Source organism: Pan paniscus, chromosome 1, assembly GCF_029289425.2.
Source record: "Pan paniscus chromosome 1, NHGRI_mPanPan1-v2.0_pri, whole genome shotgun sequence".
Taxonomy (NCBI): Eukaryota; Metazoa; Chordata; class Mammalia; order Primates; family Hominidae; genus Pan; species Pan paniscus.
Genome location: NC_073249.2, coordinates 57,511,727 through 57,528,442, shown reverse-complemented (window position 1 = coordinate 57,528,442; position 16,716 = coordinate 57,511,727).

The following is a 16,716-nucleotide window of genomic DNA, read 5'->3' as shown; positions in this document are numbered from 1 at the left end:
CAAGAAGCAAAAAGTATAAAAATAAACCTGGAAATCAATCAGAAAAAGCCTGCAATCTCAAAACAAAAATAAAGGACACATCAGTCACTTTCCAGCAGAGAACCAAAAACATTGACAAATAGAAGATGAGGTGTTCAAAAGTATAGTGGTCAAAGAAATGCAAATTAAAGCAATAATGCTGTATTACTTCTTTTAGAAAGTTGAATAATTCTAAGTGTAAAGGATGTAGAATCCCTCATTCCTTGCTATGGAAGGATAAAATTGATTAGATCACACTGGAGAACAGTCTTGGTTTATTTAGTTAAATAAAATATACACAATTCTCCTCCTAATAACACAACACAAAGGTAGTCTACAGGACATGCAAACAGCTGTTCACTGAAGAATTGTTGATAGAGATGGGGCGAATAGATGGGCAAATTCTGGTAGAGGCCGTGAGTACTGTAAGGCAGTTGGAAGCAACATAACAGACAAAAACCTAGGAATGTGAATGATCTCAGAAATAAAATGATTATTTTAAAATGGAAACTATATTTTGTCATATAATTCCAGTTATGTATACTAAATGTCTGCAGACAAAATAATCATTTGAGAAAGAACATAATTAAATACTAAATATGCAATAAGCACAACAAAAATGGTTGTCTGTGTTTGGGAAGAATGGGAGTCAGGTATAGAGATAGAAAATAATAAACAGGCAAATAAAAAAAGGAAAAAATACTGTTGGTTTTCAAATGTTGACTATTTGCAAATTGAGAACTATGTATGCTACCAAAACCAACAAGAAATGCCATTTGTTGAATTAACAATTTGAGACTAGTTTTAATGATCTATATAAAACATCTAAGATGGGGAAATAAAAATATGTTACAGTAATATATGCCTGTGTTATAATTGTGATGGGCAAACCAGTTTGATCCAGGTGTTATCAGAATAATTTGCATGTATGAATTCCAAAGTGCTTCCAGAATTCAATGTGGACTTTCACAAGACATCTTAAACTTATGTGTGCATTGTAAAAAGATTTTTAAAAATTTAAAACCAAAACTTTGCCATGCCCACTCTCAAATTTTATTTACTTCCTCCTTCTTTCACTGCTATCTGCCTGTTCTGCTTATCTCTCAAACATTAGGTCACTCGTTCTAATAGAATATATATCCCTATGATTGGTGTTAAGGATAATAGATATAAGCAACAAGAATATGAAAAATAACTTGAGCTATGATTTTGCATTCTTACTATGTTGTTGTAAAGTGCTGAGATATATGCAAACACCTACATCATTTACTAAAAATTATATACACAAAGACAGGAAGAAATGACTGAGATGAATCTCTAGATACAGTTCTGTAGGCTGCCTGGATATAAGTGATTTGTGTGTTTAAATGTGTATGTATCTATTAATGAACCATTACTCCAGGAATAGAGGGCTAGATTAAGTCTGACATGTTTTATCAAATGCATTTTAAAAAATGTGAATTGGATAGACATCAAGAAAACAAAGAGAATCTATGTGGGAAGGAGTGATTCACGTTTCATGTGACCAGCACCAGTGAGACCAGTTGACTTCAGGAAGAATTGGCAGTTCTGGAGAGAAAGTGTGGCCTTTGCTAGTACAGGAGGTCTGGAAAAATGAATGTAAGTTGCAACAATTCAGAGTTGCCCTTTGGATAAATATTCATAGAGTGATTGTATTTCACAGGACATTGCTAGTCAATTTTATGTGATAAAGAAAAAGGGAAGAACACACTCAAGAGGAACCAAAGTTTAACATGTAACAGGATACATTTTATGTCAAAATAAAAATACAATAATTCACCATGAGGAGTAAGAGGACAAATAGAGCTATTAATGTTACATAAGCCAAGTGCTAAGCTTAGGAAATAGAAGAGTACTTACTGGTGTCACAGAACATTTTTAAGTGTTCTGAAGACATAATAGATTCTACATTTAAAATAACACAGATAATGTAGGAATTTAACTTGAAATGTAAACTCTATAATTACCATTTCATGTCTTCAATTGCTTATTGCAATAGCAATTTTCAGGAGCACATTACAGATCCCCTTTTTTAATCATTTGTCTCTCATTTTTTTCCTACAAGCAATATATTGCTGACAAAACATCACGACTCATTTCTTTTTCCATAAAATCCACTCTTATTTGTGTCTTGTTCAACATTAAATTTAAACATACAGCCTCTAATTTAGTGTCAGAATTCTGAAACCAAAACTATTCATACCTAATATATGTCTGTTTGATATCAAATTCTATTTTATCTTCATCTCAATCAATACTTTTCTCATCCTATCTAATAGCCCCTAGATAGTTGTATGTTATCATTAAACATTATTTTCTGTATTAATTTCTTCTGAAAAGTAATTGATCTTCAGCACCAAAAATGGCAAGCAATAACATAACCAAATTAGAGACTTGAGCATAACAGTGTATTCTAGTAGATTTGTTTGAATACCTTGGTATTTGGTTCAGAATATTCTGAGCATATTCTCACCTTTAGCAGTTTTCCTTCTTTACTCACAGGAAGATTAATAACAGAATTATTAAAAATTAAAGAAATTATGTAATGCTTTATATAGTCTCTCTCTCTCTCTCTATCTATATGTATATATATATGAGATCTTCTTTTGATATATAATTATTTTTTCTTCAGTTACCCCAATCAAAAGTGGAAGCATGGAGGCCTTTCTTATGTTGCTGTTTGATGACCACAACCTTAACTTCAGTTATAAACTTTTTAAAGAGAAGCAACTTTTGAACTAATATAATCCATTTTTAATCCATTTCCTAATCCATGTGTATTTCTTAAAGGTAATTACTAAATATACGTGTTAACCATGACCATCTAACACCATGGAAAAAAACTATACCTTAGTTCTGACACTAAGAACATCAGGCAATAAGGGTGACATTATTCTACAAATAGCTGCTACTTCCGGGGGAACATTTTTCTCTTTCAGGTGAAAGTAGATGTTTCTATATAGAATTAAACAGACTTTTTAGTCTTTAATCTTCCTTATTTTTTAGTACTAACCTTCACATTCACTTTACATGTCTTATAAAATGCCTAGCATTTTCCTGTGTGTTACTTCTTCCACAGCACAAATTAAAAATGAATGAAATAGAATAAATCCATTCCTCAGAAACAACACACATAATACAATAAAAAGATATACTGCACAATGCAATGTTAAAAAATCCAGAAAATAGTGCAATTAAAAATAACTAAAGATTAGCTTCTTTTCATCCACAGAGGTAATTAGGGAAAAAAAAACCTCATATTTTAGGTCTCAGAAGACACATATTAGGATGCTTCCTTAAATGACTATACCTTGAATTTAATGTAAATTCCCAGAAAATATTTTGATTAAGAAATTCATTTTCTGAAAGTTATATTCCTTGCATTGAGACTGTTTTTAAAGTATATTTGTGACCTTCTTTCAAGGAAAGTGACAAAAGGCAAGTACAGAAGAAAAATTACCATAAAGCATGTTCTGTGTCTAAGTGTCATTGATACAGATGGCTAGTTAACAGTGCTGCTGCATTTTGATAACACTGGAGGAAATGCATGATTATATTTCAGCATTAGCAGATTGTCCTCTCTTTTGCTATGTTATACCTAAAACATTGGTCTTTTGCTTTTCTGTCCTTACACAGAGGTAAATTTTAATTTTTATTAAAAAAATCTGTCATTTAGAGCTTAGTGGATACAATAGTTTCTGTGGTTAGACTTTTTGAGTTTAGAAACATGCTCAGCAACCTACTAGACTGACCTTGAATATAATCCTTCTGTGTCTCATTTTCATCATCTGTAAAATGGGGCTATTAATAGTATCTCCCACGTAGGAGTCTCATAAGAATTAAAAGAAACAATACAACTGGTGAGAGTTCAATAAATGTAAGCTATTAAAGTAGTTTAATCTACAACAGAAAAGAGAAATGCAAAAATCTAATTATAATAATAATAAAACTAAAAATAAGTGGTAAAATAAATTTACAGGCAATGTTAGGGTGCATTTAAACCTGCCTGAATAAGTCGTCTCAGAGAAAGCCAAATAAATGAGAGGTCTTTTCAGTTGAGTGTTGAAGAATACATTTATATATATATATATATATATATATATATATATATATACATCAAAACAGGCTTAGAGAATGGAATAAAAAGGTAAGGAGTTATGAAAGTGCATGTCACACTTTGAAAATATCATATAGTCTTGGTGATTGGAAAGGATATTTAAAAATAAACATCACTTTTTGATTAATGGTTTTATTTTCTTTGTAATGATGGCACTAAAACAAATGAGAAAATAATTGAAAATCCCTGTGCCTCCCTTTCCTTTGCTCAATTTTTCTATTTTTCTCTGTTTAAAATTTCTCCATTAGTAAAAAAAATTAACCTCTTTGAGTCAAGCAGACAAAAAAAATTTTGGCGAAGTCACAGAGATTTTTTTTTTTTTTTTTTTTTTTTTACTTAAGAGTTTTTTAAAAACCCCAAAAGTTTCTGGTGGAAGTGCTGACTTAAACTGAACTTCAGCTTCCATTAGGAAGTCTGAGTGAAGCTGTCTCGACAGAACTGGGCTTCATCAGCCCAGATAATGATTTCAATACTGCTCTTTCCAAGTACTCCGGGCTGTGACCTCCTTCCTTGATCTTTCAGAGCTGTATCAGTGAGCACGTATTTGTCAGAAAAGTGCAGATATAAAATCCAATGCAGAAAAGCTTGTGAATTCACGGAAAGGCTTGTGGAACTTCCCCATTGAAGGTCCTGCCATCTAGATCTGCAAGGTCCTCCGGGATGGGTCAGTCTTATATAAGCAGTTGTCCACTTGATTTGATTTTATGGGTTCTTCTGCATGCTCTACCCCCACAACTATCCTACCTATTTTCCACTCTAGAGTGGAGCAGCCTTTCTAAAAACAACCTAGATACTGAGTTGAATTTGGGATCAACACCTTCCATAAAACCTGCTGTTCTGGCAGAGGCCTGGGCAGTTCTCTTCAATGTCTTCTTAGGCTCTTCCTCCTGTTCTTTTCTTCCATTCACAATCCCAGGTCGGGTTCTCTATCATCAGCTACATATTTGAAATAAGGTTTAGAAGAAGACCCCAAATATCACTTCTTGTATATGAAACATGATTCCAGTGCCTCTGTTCTCAGCTCACACCTAGCACTGCAGTTCTCTACCTCCAAGTCACTCTATTGTATTATTCACCATTTCTGACTCTCCTTCTTATCATTTACAATTTAGTACAGGCTTTCTTCTAGATTAATTCTGTATAAGACCTGTGTTTTGGTAAAGGAGTTATCTCTACTCTCCATACTTTCTTCCATCATGTAAGTTCTCAATTGTATAATTATTTACCTATAGACGTTGTTAGTCTCTGAGCTCTTGGATGTGAAGGGACTTCTTTTAATTTTTTTTTAACCTCAAAACCCAGCAAATATCTAGCATTAAAATAAGTGATCTATAAATGTTTTTTGAATTAACTAATTACCTGTTTTCCCTAAAATAACTTGCATACTAAATAAAAATGTTATATTAATTATTCATTTATCTGTATATAACCATTATCCTTTCACTACAATTTTTTTTTTTTTTTTAAGACAGAGTTTCACTTTTGTCGCCCAGGCTGGAGTGCAGTGGCGCAATCTTGGCTCACTGCAACCTCCACCTCCCAGGTTCAAGTGATTCTCCTGCCTCAGCCTCCTGAGTATCTAGGATTACAGACAGTCACCACCACGCGTGGCTAATTTTTAAATATTTTTAGTAGAGATGAGCTTTCACTATGTTGGGCAGGATAGTCTCAAACTCCTGATCTCAGGTGATCCACCCATCTGAGCCTCCTAAAGTGCTGAGATCACGGGCATGAGCCACCACGCCCAGCTTTTCACTACAATCTTTTTTAAAAATATAAATGCATTTTTGGTAAGTAGCACATAAGTTTTTAATATATTGCTATAAGTACCATTATTGTAATGTTTCTCTAAGATTGGAGTAAGTAGGACTTAAAGAAGAAGAATAAATGCAAAATTCTATATAGGATGCTGAGAACAAACGTTTTCTTTTCGAGACGGGTTCCATCTCTGTTGCCCAGGCTGGGATACAGTGTCATGACTCTCAGGCTCAAGTGATCCTCCCACCTCAGCCTCCGAAGTAGCTGGGACCACAGGCATGCGCCACTATGCCCAGCTAATTTTTTTATTTTTTACAGAAGGGATTTCACCATGTTGCCCAGGCTGGTCTCAAACTCCTGGACTCAAGCGATCTTCCCACCCTGGCCCCTCAAAGTGCTTGACATTTTAGGTATGAACCTCCATGTCTGGTCCTTTTCTAATTTTTAATTTCTCCAAAAATAAAGGTGTCCTTAAAGTTAAGGCAAAGGAGTCTTCAACATTACCACACCAGCCAACAGTGGTTGCTATTTGTGTCAGGGAGCAAACTGCAGCTTCTAGCTACTTAGTGTCTGAGATAGATGGTATGGATTTTAATACAAATGTTGAAATTCACTTAAGCCTTTCACATTGTGAAGGTTAAGTGACCATTAAAATGGGAAAGTTCCATATGTCATTTTAGTACATAGACAAAAAAAGATACATCAACTACAAAACATAATCCATTAGGTTAATGATCTATGCTGAAGTTGCAAATACATATTAGGGAGGTGATTCATTGATTCCATCAACATTTCCTACAGCAACCTGCATTTTAGAGATCTAACGTTCGTTTTTCTTCGGATCATTGTGTAGTAAATGATGACTTAATTTCTCTGTCAAAATAGCATTCTCCATGCAAATCCAGAAGAATTGCATCAAGTAGCATCCTTGTGCAATATATTCCAATCCAAGCACATCTCAGCTCTTTCTCAGTTGCATTTTATTTTAGCAATGACAATTTTTTTATTACAGTATTTATGTATCAGGTATGCAACCCAAACAACAAAAAGGGCAACAAAACTGTGTTCTTGAACAGCTGCCAATGATGCAGTGTTAGGAAATAAACTTTAAAATTTTTCTTTTAAAAACCTTCTTCAAACAAGACATATTTCATGGAGGTTAACAGTTTGCCAGAGAAATGTGATATAAGCTGAAACACACTCTGGCTTTCTCAGGTATTGTGAATTTCTGATAATGTACATAAACTGGTTGATCTGGTAACTCTATGTGGATAAGAGGTGAAAGCTGAATACAGATAATTAGTACTCAAAGCAATGTGGATACTATTCCAAGCAGTGAATGGGATCTGAAATTTAAAAGTTTGGAATCTTTTATCGCCCAACAATGTGAAGGATGGGAGAGAGATGTCGAGTGCAGAGAATGGCAAGAAATGATACTAGAAAGGTACACTGGAACTAGATAGGAACCACGTTTTAAGGTCCTCACGTTAAAGAGGACACATTTTTTTTTCATAGAGTCGATAAAACACCAACAAAGATTTTTAAGGAGTGGTAGGCAGTGTTTATAATTCTTGAAAGAGTCTGGTGATGAGGAACCCCATTAGGAAATTCATCGACAGTCCAACTGAAACACTGTGAGTAATGAGGATAAGGTGGGTAGACAGGGAGATGAGACACCAAGAAGAGAATTGTGTTTTAAATAGAGTCTAACTAGACAGAAAAGGTAAGAGAGAAAGTGAAGTCTAGGATAATTCTAAATTTTCTGGCTAACACTGCATATATTGTGATATAATTAGGAAAGAAGAAAAGTATTGTAAAAAAAAGAAAAAAAAAGAAGGAAACATGGAGATTTTCATAGAATGGGCACTCAAATAGTTGAAGAATTGAATTAGAAAAATATGCCCATTCTAAACCACAATCAAGCAATTTTTCTTTTCTCTGTGACTTTTTTCAGTATATGCATTTGTTTTTCTTCCCTCCTACATGTTAATCCTAACTAAACAGATATTCTAGCAATATATTATGAATGAATGTATGAACTATATGAGAAAAATCAAGCTGGGAGTTTTTGTTTTACAGATGAGTAAAATGAGGCTTAGAGAGAGTTTTAATAACAGAGATGCGAAGAAGAACAAGACAAATTTGTGCGTGTGTGTGTGTGTGTGTGTGTGTGTTATATTATATTTAAGGCAGGCTTAGGCTTAGTGTGTTAAGGACATGAATAAATACTTCCAACAATGTGTTAAGTATGTAGGAAAGGGGCTAGAAAATGGCTAACAATTTGATTGAATTATTGTACATTCTTGGAGAGTAAGTTCGTCCTACTATAATAAAATAATCTTAATTGAACTGCATGACCAATTAAGATTACTAAAAGATAATTATATACTGAAATATAATAATGTATAAAAATATTATTATACAGTGAGGCATGTTGTGATGACTCAGTCAATAAGAGTTGCCTGATGATGGAGAATAAATACAGGGTCAATGAATATGACACATTCAGGGCAAAGCAGGAAGGAGGGTGGTGACCAGGAAATTATTCTGTTGTTGATTCCATTATGGCTGCACAATTCTTGAGGAATGTCAATATCTTTCTAGGAGTAGGCTGCGCTTTTGAATAGTCACTTTATAGTTTTAGATAGTGCCTTTTTCCCTTCCTCCAGGTAAAACATGCATGAAATATGAAATATCTAAAAAGGAGTACCTGAAAATAAACATTTTGCAAATTGTCCCATTTGAGTGTGTTCGAATATGCTAGTATATTTGCTACATTAAAAATCTTCTGGAGGAGGAGCCAAGATGGCCGAATAGGAACAGCTCTGGTCTACAGCTCCCAGCGTGAGCGACGCAGAAGACGGTGATTTCTGCATTTCCATCTGAGGTACCGGGTTCATCTCACTAGGGAGTGCTAGACAGTGGGCGCAGGCCAGTGGGTGCGCGCACCGTGCGTGAGCCGAAGCAGGGCGAGGCATTGCCTCATCTGGGAAGCGCAAGGGGTCAGGGAGTTCCCTTTCCGAGTCAAAGAAAGGGGTGACTGACGCACCTGGAAAATCGGGTCACTCCCACCCGAATATTGCGCTTTTCAGACCGGCTTAAAAAACGGTGCACCACGAGACTATATCCCACACCTGGCTCGGAGGGTCCCACGCCCACGGAATCTCGCTGATTGCCAGCACAGCAGTCTGAGATCAAACTGCAAGGCGGCAGCGAGGCTGGGGGAGGGGCGCCCGCCATTGCCCAGGCTTGCTTAGGTAAACAAAGCAGCCAGGAAGCTCGAACTGGGTGGAGCCCACCACAGCTCAAGGAGGCCTGCCTGCCTCTGTAGGCTCCACCTCTGGGGGCAGGGCACAGACAAACAAAAAGACAGCAGTAACCTCTGCAGACTTAAATGTCCCTGTCCGACAGCTTTGAAGAGAGCAGTGGTTCTCCCAGCACGCAGCTGGAGATCTGAGAACGGGCAGACTGCCTCCTCAAGTGGGTCCCTGACCCCTGACCCCCGAGCAGCCTAACTGGGAGGCACCCCCCAGCAGGCGCACACTGACACCTCACACGGCAGGGTATTCCAACAGACCTGCAGCTGAGGGTCCTGTCTGTTAGAAGGAAAACTAACAAACAGAAAGGACATCCACACCGAAAACCCATCTGTACATCACCATCATCAAAGACCAAAAGTAGATAAAACCACAAAGATGGGGAAAAAACAGAACAGAAAAACAGGAAACTCTAAAATGCAGAGCGCCTCTCCTCCTCCAAAGGAACGCAGTTCCTCACCAGCAACAGAACAAAGCTGGATGGAGAATGATTTTGACGAGCTGAGAGAAGAAGGCTTCAGAGGATCAAATTACTCTGAGCTACGGGAGGACATTCAAACCAAAGGCAAAGAAGTTGAAAACTTTGAAAAAAATTTAGAACAATGTATAACTAGAATAACCAATACAGAGAAGTGCTTAAAGGAGCTGATGGAGCTGAAAACCAAGGCTCGAGAACTACGTGAAGAATGCAGAAGCCTCAGGAGCCGATGCAATCAACTGGAAGAAAGGGTATCAGCAATGGAAGATGAAATGAATGAAATGAAGCGAGAAGGGAAGTCTAGAGAAAAAAGAATAAAAAGAAATGAGCAAAGCCTCCAAGAAATATGGGACTATGTGAAAAGACCAAATCTACGTCTGATTGGTGTACCTGAAAGTGATGCGGAGAATGAAACCAAGTTGGAAATCACTCTGCAGGATATTATCCAGGAGAACTTCCCCAATCTAGCAAGGCAGGCCAACGTTCAGATTCAGGAAATACAGAGAACGCCACAAAGATACTCCTCGAGAAGAGCAACTCCAAGACACATAATTGTCAGATTCACCAAAGTTGAAATGAAGGAAAAAATGTTAAGGGCAGCCAGACAGAAAGGTCGGGTTACCCTCAAAGGGAAGCCCATCAGACTAACAGCAGATCTCTCGGCAGAAACCCTACAAGCCAGAAGAGAGTGGGGGCCAATATTCAACATTCTTAAAGAAAAGAATTTTCAACCCAGAATTTCATATCCAGCCAAACTAAGCTTCATAAGTGAAGGAGAAATAAAATACTTTACAGACAAGCAAATGCTGACCGATTTTGTCACCACCAGGCCTGCCCTAAAAGAGCTCCTGAAGGAAGCGCTAAACATGGAAAGGAACAACCGGTACCAGCCGCTGCAAAATCATGCCAAAATGTAAAGACCATCAAGACTAGGAAGAAACTGCATCAACTAACGAGCAAAATCACCAGCTAACATCATAATGACAGGATCAAATTCACACGTAACAATATTAACTTTAAATGTAAATGGACTAAATTCTCCAATTAAAAGACACAGACTGGCAAGTTGGATAAAGAGTCAAGACCCATCAGTGTGCTGTATTCAGGAAACCCATCTCACGTGCAGAGACACACATAGGCTCAAAATAAAAGGATGGAGGAAGATCTACCAAGCAAATGGAAAACAAAAAAAGGCAGGGGTTGCAATCCTAGTCTCTGATAAAACAGATTTTAAACCAACAAAGATCAAAAGAGACAAAGAAGGCCATTACATAATGGTAAAGGGATCAATTCAACAAGAGGAGCTAACTATCCTAAATATTTATGCACCCAATACAGGAGCACCCAGATTCATAAAGCAAGTCCTGAGTGACCTACAAAGAGACTTAGACTCCCACACATTAATAATGGGAGACTTTAACACCCCACTGTCAACATTAGACAGATCAACGAGACAGAAAGTCAACAAGGATACCCAGGAATTGAACTCAGCTCTGCACCAAGCGGACCTAATAGACATCTACAGAACTCTCCACCCCAAATCAACAGAATGTACATTTTTTTCAGCACCACACCACACCTATTCCAAAATTCACCACGTTGTTGGAAGTAAAGCTCTCCTCAGCAAATGTAAAAGAACAGAAATTATAACAAACTATCTCTCAGACCACAGTGCAATCAAACTAGAACTCAGTATTAAGAATCTCACTCAAAGCCGCTCAACTACATGGAAACTGAACAACCTGCTCCTGAATGACTACTGGGTACATAACGAAATGAAGGCAGAAATAAAGATGTTCTTTGAAACCAATGAGAACAAAGACACAACATACCAGAATCTCTGGGACGCATTCAAAGCAGTGTGTAGAGGGAAATTTATAGCACTAAATGCCCACAAGAGAAAGCAGGAAAGATCCAAAATTGACACCCTAACATCACAATTAAAAGAACTAGAAAAGCAAGAGCAAACACATTCAAAAGCTAGCAGAAGGCAAGAAATAACTAAAATCAGAGCAGAACTGAAGGAAATAGAGACACAAAAAACCCTTCAAAAAATCAATGAATCCAGGAGCTGGTTTTTTGAAAGGATCAACAAAATTGATAGACCGCTAGCAAGACTAATAAAGAAAAAAAGAGAGAAGAATCAAATAGACGCAATAAAAAATGATAAAGGGGATATCGCCACCGATCCCACAGAAATACAAACTACCATCAGAGAACACTACAAACACCTCTACGCAAATAAACTAGAAAATCTAGAAGAAATGGATACATTCCTTGACACATACACTCTCCCAAGACTAAACCAGGAAGAAGTTGAATCTCTGAATAGACCAATAACAGGAGCTGAAATTGTGGCAATAATCAATAGTTTACCCACCAAAAAGAGTCCAGGACCAGATGGATTCACAGCCGAATTCTACCAGAGGTACAAGGAGGAACTGGTACCATTCCTTCTGAAACTATTCCAATCAATAGAAAAAGAGGGAATCCTCCCTAACTCATTTTATGAGGCCAGCATCATTCTGATACCAAAGTCAGGCAGAGACACAACCAAAAAAGAGAATTTTAGACCAATATCCTTGATGAACATTGATGCAAAAATCCTCAATAAAATACTGGCAAACCGAATCCAGCAGCACATCAAAAAGCTTATCCACCATGATCAAGTGGGCTTCATCCCTGGGATGCAAGGCTGGTTCAATATACGCAAATCAATAAATGTAATCCAGCATATAAACAGAGCCAAAGACAAAAACCACATGATTATCTCAATAGATGCAGAAAAAGCCTTTGACAAAATTCAACAACCCTTCATGCTAAAAACCCTCAATAAATTAGGTATTGATGGGATGTATTTCAAAATAATAAGAGCTATCTATGACAAACCCACAGCCAATATCATACTGAATGGGCAAAAACTGGAAGCATTCCCTTTGAAAACTGGCACAAGACAGGGATGCCCTCTCTCACCGCTCCTATTCAACATAGTGTTGGAAGTTCTGGCCAGGGCAATCAGGCAGGAGAAGGAAATAAAGGGTATTCAATTAGGAAAAGAGGAAGTCAAATTGTCCCTGTTTGCAGACGACATGATTGTTTATCTAGAAAACCCCATTGTCTCAGCCCAAAATCTCCTTAAGCTGATAAGCAACTTCAGCAAAGTCTCAGGATACAAAATCAATGTACAAAAATCACAAGCATTCTTATACACCAACAACAGACAAACAGAGAGCCAAATCATGAGTGAACTCCCATTCACAATTGCTTCAAAGAGAATAAAATACCTAGGAATCCAACTTACAAGGGTTGTGAAGCACCTCTTCAAGGAGAACTACAAACCACTGCTCAAGGAAATAAAAGAGGATACAAACAAATGGAAGAACATTCCATGCTCATGGGTAGGAAGAATCAATATCGTGAAAATGGCCATACTGCCCAAGGTAATTTACAGATTCAATGCCATCCCCATCAAGCTACCAATGACTTTCTTCACAGAATTGGAAAAAACTACTTTAAAGTTCATATGGAACCAAAAGAGAGCCCGCATCGCCAAGTCAATCCTAAGCCAAAAGAACAAAGCTGGAGGCATCACACTACCTGACTTCAAACTATACTACAAGGCTACAGTAACCAAAACAGCATGGTACTGGTACCAAAACAGAAATATAGATCAATGGAACAGAACAGAGCCCTCAGAAATAACACCGTTTACCTACAACTATCTGATCTTTGACAAACCTGAGAAAAACAAGCAATGGGGAAAGGATTCCCTATTTAATAAATGGTGCTGGGAAAACTGGCTAGCCATATGTAGAAAGCTGAAACTGGATCCCTTCCTTACACCTTATACAAAAATCAATTCAAGATAGATTAAAGATTTAAACGTTAGACCTAAAACCATAAAAACCCTAGGAGAAAACCTAGGCATTACCATTCAGGACATAGGCGTGGGCAAGGACTTCATGTCCAAAACACCAAAAGCAATGGCAACAAAAGCCAAAATTGACAAATGGGATCTAATTAAACTAAAGAGCTTCTGCACAGCAAAAGAAACTACCATCAGAGTGAATAGGCAACCTAAAACATGGGAGAAAATTTTCGCAACCTACTCATCTGACAAAGGGCTAATATCCAGAATCTACAGTGAACTCAAACAAATTTACAAGAAAAAAACAACCCCATCAAAAAGTGGGCGAAGGACATGAACAGACACTTCTCAAAAGAAGACATTTATGCAGCCAAAAAACACATGAAAAAATGCTCATCATCACTGGCCATCAGAGAAATGCAAATCAAAACCACTATGAGACATCATCTCACACCAGTTAGAATGGCAATCATTAAAAAGTCAGGAAACAACAGGTGCTGGAGAGGATGTGGAGAAATAGGAACACTTTTACACTGTTGGTGGGACTGTAAACTAGTTCAACCATTGTGGAAGTCAGTGTGGTGATTCCTCAGGGATCTAGAACTAGAAATACCATTTGACCCAGCCATCCCATTACTGGGTATATACCCAAATGACTATAAATCATGCTGCTATAAAGACACATGCACACGTATGTTTATTGCGGCATTATTCACAATAGCAAAGACTTGGAACCAACCCAAATGTCCAACAATGATAGACTGGATTAAGAAAATGTGGCACATATACACCATGGAATACTATGCAGCCATAAAAAATGATGAGTTCATATCCTTTGTAGGGACATGGATGAAATTGGAAACCATCATTCTCAGTAAACTATCGCAAGAACAAAAAACCAAACACCGCATATTCTCACTCATAGGTGGGAATTGAACAATGAGATCACATGGACACAGGAAGGGGAATATCACACTCTGGGGACTGTTGTGGGGTGGGGGGAGGGGGGAGGGATAGCATTGGGAGATATACCTAATGCTAGATGACGAGTTAGTGGGTGCAGCGCACCAGCATGGCACATGTATACATATGTAACTAACCTGCACAATGTGCACATGTACCCTAAAACTTAAAGTATAATTAAAAAAAAAAAAAAAAAGGAATAACATCAGAGTAAATGGGGTGTTCACTACCTAGCATTTATCCTTTCTTTGTGTTACAATCTACTTATACTCTTTTAGTTATTTTAAAATGTCCAATAAATTGTTTTTGACTGTAAAAAAAATAAATAAAAATAAAAATAAATAAAAAAAATAAAAATCTTCTTGCTCAGTTACTACTTAATATATTGGAAGTTAATTCAAAGGTAATTCCATAGAGGAAAATACTTATATAATTAAATTTATATATCAACTTCATATCTATTTTAAAGCTGAAAATAAATTTATAATCTTTCTGTGTAAAACATGACTCATTTTGCTCTTTTTTTGCATTGTTGGATGTCGTTTTCATTTCTGAAAGAATTTACATGCGACAATATTTTAAAATAGAGGAGAAAAAGCATAGCTAACACTGAATATTTTAGAATGGCTACATTTGGGAAAAATTGTTTTAAACCTTGTTATTTCACAGTAAAATTAAAGCTACTAAGTTAGAAAAAAAATGTTTGCCCTCTTATATTTGAAACTGAAGCACTGCTTCTTCACTATGAATAGAAATTTGATATAAGTTACACAGCTTTAGAAAACATACCATTTTACTTATGTCAGTTAAATCTGGACACAACTTTTGAAGTGTATGAGATATAAAAACTTTAATTCTATTTGTTTAGAACTAGGGTGTCATTCAAAATCTTGTCATTACCAAATATTATATTGCACCACCAAAATTCAAACCTACACAAAACAAACAGCATAAATGTCCCAGATTTTGTAAAGAAAAGGCCCATGTAATCAGACATCATTGAAATGTAAGTAATTAAAGAGTATATTTTTCAATGCCCTGAGATAAACTGCCATTGGTTTTCATAATTTTTTAAAGGTTAAATAAAGAAAATGAAAGGAAATAAAAGGAAGAAAGGTTGTCTAATGATTTAGGTTTCTTTACATGGTAAAATACTTTGCCATAGCAATCTAAGCTTAGAACTCCATCAAGTGAAACTTGCTCTTTTTATTTAAAAAAGATGTGATGTGTTATGAAGTCACTGTGTTTCTATTAAAGAAATACAATCCATTCAGCAAACATTTGCCATCATGTATCATATTCAAGGCAACGTGCCTGAAAAAGTAAAAACTATAGGAACCTTGTCGCTTGTTACTTTTCCTTGTCCCTCTCACATTTTAGATGATTCTTGTCAAAGAAATTAATTAGTTGATAGCATTTTTTTCTTTAACATAATTATATTTTATTCAATATTTGACAAATACTATATGTACCCCAATATAAAGCAATTCATGCTAAAAAGTTTTTCTACCATATTCCCAACTAGAACAGCCAAACATTTTTAAATAATTTGAGTTTATTGACTTTTAGCAATTTTTGCAGAGACTGCTAAGCTGTTCACTAAGCCTGCTCTTTTTTCCCCTAGGTGCACACTTAGACTGCATTGCTATTAGATGTTTCTATGGATTGAAGGTTTAAGTGATGTGGACCATTCCTAGGCCTTCTAAGTTGGATGGGGAAAACCACAATGACCTGGAGGATGGCAGAGCCTCCATTACCTCAGGTTTCTTAATAACTGTGTGGAATACTATTATACTGCTGACTTGGGACAATTACCCTGGACTGCTATGTGATAATTTAATAAATTTTCTTTTATATAATCCACTACATTTTAGAGGTTTACCATCACAACAGTTTAACTAGATATGTTGAGAAAATTATCAAATGCATTATATATTAATTTTTGAACTTTTAAAACATTGTATATATACATTTAAAATCTATATAGTGTATTAAATATTATGTTGATTTTGGAATAAAATAATTCTTACAAGTCATAATGTAATTTTGTTAAAAGCTCACATGTTTCTTTGACATTAGCGTTATCTTAACTTCCAAGTGAAATGTTTTGGGCAAAAACATTTAGAGTTCATGTTATCAGCTAATGATTATTCCTTTCATCCTCTCCCCTCTTCTG